Source organism: Callospermophilus lateralis, chromosome 11, assembly GCF_048772815.1.
Source record: "Callospermophilus lateralis isolate mCalLat2 chromosome 11, mCalLat2.hap1, whole genome shotgun sequence".
Lineage (NCBI taxonomy): Eukaryota > Metazoa > Chordata > Mammalia > Rodentia > Sciuridae > Callospermophilus > Callospermophilus lateralis.
Window position 1 is genome coordinate 63,157,246 of NC_135315.1, and position 6,294 is coordinate 63,163,539.

The following is a 6,294-nucleotide window of genomic DNA, read 5'->3' on the forward strand; positions in this document are numbered from 1 at the left end:
TGCTCCTAGGATTTTTTCAGTACTAGAGATTGAACCCTGGACTTTTCACATGCTAGGCAAGTCCTCCACCACTGAACTACCATCCCAACTCTTTAATTTTTCAAGACGGGCAGATCTTGAACTTACAATCCTCCTGCCTCAGCCTCTGAGGCAGCTGAGATTATAGGTATTGGCCACTATGCCTGGCTACTTCTAGGAATTTTAAATATGGACAGCAGGAAGGGGGGGAAATAAGAAGGCTCTTGACTGGCACAGCTTGTCTGGATGTGCTTGTACTGATGACATATAAAGGTCAGGGATACATGTTTTGATCTTGTGGGTTGAAGTCTTACCTCTGCCACTAGTTGCTGAGTGACCTTGGGTAAGTCCCACTTCCCTCTGACTTTCAGTGAATCAGCTGTGATAGGAAGAAGTTAAGGTGTTCTCACAGGCATTATCACTTGGAGTGTCCTTTCTTCCAAGAGGCAAATCAAACATGTGGCTGTGGGTGGAAATTTGGTTCTGCTGAGCCAACAGAACAAAGTGTGAGCTGAGTTAACGAGGTGTTTCAAAATGAGAGATTTAGACCATTTTATTGTAAGAAATGAAGAATTTGGGGGAAGCAGGCTAAAGACGGTGGAGTATGTTTTTTTTCGGGGCTCTCTTCTTGCTCTCTCACCTGGTACAGTCTGTATAGGCCCTAGCCACTGTGTAGATCACTGCCGGCCCACTAAGTGAAATGCCTTCCCTTCCCCACATTTCCTACTGACCCAGTGTACATAGTAAATATTTTTTTTCTCCTCTCTCTCTCTCTCCTGCCTCCACTGCTTCTGCCTCTCAAGGGGGGATCTTTCTCTCTCTGAGGGGGATCCATCTGCCATGTTCTGAGCTGCCTTACGGAGAGGCCCATGTGGCAAGGAACTAAGGGAGGGCTGTGGCCAGCACTAGTGAGTAACTGACATAGCTTGACAGCCCATGATAGCTGAATCCTCCCAACAACCCCATGAAGGAGCTTGGAAACAGACTACATCCCAGTCGAGCCTTCTGATGAGGCTGCAGCCCTGGACAACAGCCTGACCAGCTCTGAGGGAGACCCTGAGGCGGAGGTGCCCAGCGAACCATGACAGAATTCCTGATATGCAAGAATTGGGAGATCATAAGTGTTGGTGAAATAAGACATGTTAAGGCTCTAAGCCTGAGGGTAATTTGTCACATAAACTACATTTCCAACGTGGTTTGGGGAAGGCGGCCTCTGCCCTTCCTACATAAGGACCCAGGCTGATGGAGCCCCCATCTTAATACTTCTGCCAGCACCCTGACAGGGTACTGATTCTTAAAACCCTCATCCTAGGGCTGGGGATATAGCTCAGTTGGTAGATTGCTTGCCTCACATGCACAAGGCTCTGGGTTTAAGTCCCCAGCAGCACCACCAAAAAAACAAAAACAAAAACAAAAACCCTCACCCTAAAGTGAAACATGGCACTTCACCTGTGTTTTATCAACCAAATGAAATAACATATTCATAACTAATTTCAAGGAAGGTGGAAAAAAAATAAATGGAATAGCTGTGAACTGTCTGGATGACTCCCACACAAACCCCTTTCTGGCAGGACTGTTAAGGGGACAGTGCCTTTTATTGCCATATTGGAACACTTTTGGCTACAAGTAAGAGGAAATACATGAAAACTTAAATAATAAAAGCTTAAGCAATGAAGGGAACCTGTTGGCTCATATTTTTTGGCTAAAATTTCCAGAGGTAGTTAAGACTGAGTCAATGGTATGATAGGACTAATTTCTTTTTCTCTTTTCTGTATTTTGACAGTCAGTCCTCTGTATTCTCAGGTTCTGCATCCTTGGATTCTGAATCCTCAGAATCAACTAACCACAGATCAAAAATATTATTAAAATAAAAACATGCACATCCAGGCATGGTGGCACATACCTGTAACCCCAGCGTCTCAGGAGGCTAAGTCAGGAGGTTCACAAGTTTCAGTTCAGCCTCAGCAACTTAATAAGAACTTGTCTCAAAATCAAAAACAAAAAGGGCTGGGAATGTAGTTCAGTGGTAGAATAATCTGGGTCAAATCCCTAGTATCAAGAAAAAAAAATTTGCATTGAATATGTACAGATTTTTTCCTTATCATTGTTCCCCCCCCCAAATATTTTGTAACAATTATTTGCATAGCATTTACATTGTATGTAAGTAATTATAAGTATTATAAGTACTCATAATAAAAGTATTGTAAGTAATTATAAGTATCATAAGTAGTTATGATTAAAGTATTGTAAGTACTTATAATTAAAGTATTATAAGTACTCTAGGAAGATTTAAAATATAAAGGAGGATGTGCACAGGTTATATGCAAATACTACAGCATTTTATATAAGGTACTCAAGCATCCTCTGATTTTGGTATCCATGGGAGGTTCTGGAACCAATCCCCCAGAGATATGGTGGGCTAAGGGTCAATTGTATGAACTTCATCCTAAACTTGCTACTCTCAGGATTCCATAGTGGTTACTAGAAGTCCCTGAGGGTTACATACTTCCTTGAATCAAGAAGGGGGAGGGGTGCTGGGATTGTGGCTCAGTGGTACAGCACTTGCCTAGCATGGGGGAGGCACTGGGTTCAATCCTCAGCGCCACCTTAAAAAATAAATAAAATAAATTTAATACAACTAAAAAATATTAAGAAGAAGAAGAAGAAGAAGGGTAGCGGGCAGTGCCGCCTTGTTCACAGAACTCCTGAGCTTCCCTCAGACTGGGTCAGTCACATGTTCACTGATGCCTGAGGGAGATGGTTCTGGAAAAGGGGATGGTTTCACCTCCTTTACTCGCTCAGATTCTCCAAGTGAGGTTCCCTGGATGCACACAAATAGAAAGGGAGTGTACAGAGAGTGTTCCTGCGTCCCCCACCCCCCAGGATTACTAACCACTCCTTTCTTTCAAGTCACCACCTGGTGAAGATATTTCTGTGATGACTTTGTAAACTTGACTGGATCAGAATATGCTTTGCATTTTAAAAGCTGGACAAATCTAAGAGATTGTTGCTACGACTAGAGACAAGCAGTTCCCACCAATACCAGGATCCCCCTCACCCACTGTATTCTAGCCACACTGGCATTTTGTTCTTTCCTTGAAATGCTCCACACTGCCATTTGCCCACTATGCATTTCCCTCAGTTTTGAACTCTCTCGCTCCAGATCTTTCTTTTTTTAATTTATTATTATTTTTAGTTGTTTATGGACATTTATTTATTTTTATGTGGTGCTGAGGACCGAACCCAGTGCCTCACACATGCTAGGCAAGCACTCTACCACTGAGCCACCACCCCAGCACCCCCCAGATCTTTCTTAACTGGTTCCCATCCTTCAGATTTCAGAGAAGCAACTCCTGATCTTCTATTCCTGGTGTCCATATTTTGCTTTTTTTTTTTTCTTTAAAAACGTATAAATTAGCAATTTTATTGAGGTAAATTTATACATTCCAAGAAATGATCTGGCTCTGAAGCAGGATATTCAAATTGCCTAGACTTTTATATTATCATTTCAAAACCATTATATAAAATAATATTTCAAGTGGCACTTCATAAAATTATAAATATCAATCACATATAAATTAACTCAAATCTCTAACTTAAATCAGATCCCAATAAAGACTATTTTATTAGGATCCTTTATGTCTTGTTTCAGGATCTCAATCTCAATTTGAGTTAATTTATATGTGATTGATATTTATAATTTTATGTATAAATTTACCTCAATATTATGTATAAATTATGTATAAATTTACCTCAATAAAATAATTATTTACCTCAATAAAATAATTATTTTTAATTTATTGATATTTAAATTATCAATAAATTAAAATAGTGTCCTAATGCTCAAACTGTCAGTTCTTCGTGGAGAACAAGATAAGGTAGGTACCCAGTAGACAGGACATGTTTTCTGACCATAGGAAGGAATGTCCATGAACCAATAAGCTTAGATGCCCACACTATGCTTTCCGAACAGCTCTCAGGGTGAACTGCAGGAAATCCTCAAAGTTGCTCAAGACGAGTTGCATGGTCATGACCTTTTGTCAATCATTCTGTGAATCCAGTTTTGCCAACAGGTTGATATTTGCAGTTGGGCTAGGGAAGACTATTTTATTGGGATCCTTTACCTCTTGTTTCAGGATCTCAATCAGGGCTTTAGAACTGTACTGCACACTTTTGGCTCTGTCCCTGTTCTTGTTTTCCTAAAACTTTTCCGGATGTACTTCAGGTACATCTGAAACTCCAGGAGCCCAGAGGTGATTCACACAAGGCAGTTGTCCGGATTGTATCCAGTTTGGAAGCATCCATCTTTTTCAGTCATCTTTGGAAGGTTCAGATTGTTTTCGGACACTGCCACATGGCTCTTGATACAGATCTCATCATTCTTGCACAGCTCTTTTCTATTTCGAAAACTTCCTTGATGAGGTAGGAAATCTGTCCTGCGTTTTTTTTTCTGAAGAGGCACGTGTTGGTTTATTTCGAGTGACACCATCCTCTACATCTTCTCTGTGAAGTTCTGAGATGGGGAAGGCAGTCACCACCATAAGGAGCAGCCCCAAGGAGGCAACTAGAAGAAAGGCGCCTGAACCAGAGGGAAAAAAAAGCAGGGCGTGAGCTGACCCATATTTTGCTTTCTTCACAAGATTTATTAATATATGAAACTATTTTGTTTATTTGCTTGGTAATTGCCTCCTCCCCCAACCAAACCTTTCATGTCAGCAAGGACTTTCTGTCTTCTTCACAGATACACTCCCAGCATCTTGGCAAAGGCCTTGATGCATATTTGACACAAAATAAATGTGTATCCAAAGAATAAAAGAAATGATTAAATGTATCATCTCCATCAACTGCTGTGCCACTGTGGGTGGTGAGTTCCTGCTTCCAGGAATTGTCAGATTTTGCAAATTACTGGCTTGCCAAAATACAAATTAGAATATATTCAAGGTTAACCCTCCAGCCACAAATCTTTCACTTTATTCTTGAAAGGAAAAGATAAGTGTGGAATTACTCTTTGCTGTTTGGGAGGGAGTGTAAATTGTATGCTGGCTCAATCCAGAGGCGCTCACATTTCAGTGTGCTCCAGAATCATGGCAAGGCCATTCAGTTCAGATTCCTGGGCACCACCTTCAGAGTTTTCAATATAGGAGGTCTACAGTGACTCCAAGAATTTGCATTTTCAAAAAAGGTCCAGGTGCTGCTGCTGCTGTTGCCTGCGGGAGTCATGGTTTGAAAGCAGCTGCCACAATCTAAATAGGAAACTCACTTCAAAGTACGAATAATACAGGGGCTGGTGTTAGGTAACTCAATGGTAGAAGACTTGCCTAGCATGTGTGAGACCCTGGGTTCTATCCCCAGCACTGAAAAAAAAAAGTTTGTTTAACAGTCATGGCTATTTTGAATTATTGTAATACTTTCTCTGCCATGTTTTAGGCTTTCACTAAAACCCATGTATAACCATGGAAAGAAACCCTATACATCAAAATATCTGTCTCCTGCAAGAGATCAAAGATTGAAGACCAATTGCTGCCATTCAGGGCCATCTCTATCTTGAAGAACAAGTGTGAAAGTCATTCATCTAAACATGTCTCAAATCCATCAATTTATTTCCATCTCTAAAGAGTTACAATTATTGTTATTCATGGTACAATCATTCAAGGCACACAGATTTCATGTCAACAACTGCAATAGCTTCCTAACTGGCTCTCTTGAAGTTGTATCTATATGAGGCCAGACCATTCTGATGCAATCTGATTGTGCCACTTGCTTCTATAAAATCCTCCAGTAGTTTTTTTAAATCATCCCAGGTAAAAGCCAATTATCTTGAACACTGCTTACTTGACGTGGCCCCTGTCTCCCTTACAGTCTTACATCCTCTCCAAAGCCTCTTACTTCAGAGGTCAATTTGCACCATTTTTTCTTAAGAAAGATTTCCCCTTTGGGTCCCAGATCTGGTCAATTTCCTCTGTTGCACGATCTTATAGAGCCAGGTTCCATTCCTTCAGGGCACACTACCTTTTTTTCCTAGGTTCTTTATGTATTCATCACCTGCAGGAGAGAAGGACTAAGATCATTTTTGTTCACCAGTACATTTCTAGTGTCTGAGCACAACATGTTGAGCATGTAGGTACTGGATTAAACATATGTTGGATGGAGTCTTAAAATGTGCATTTCTCACTTCCTATTATGTACCAAATCCTATCCTGGGTCTCAAGAGGGCACTGATATTAGTAAGCGAGAGATGTTTGACCTAAAAAACTCCATGCCAGTTAAAAGCCACTG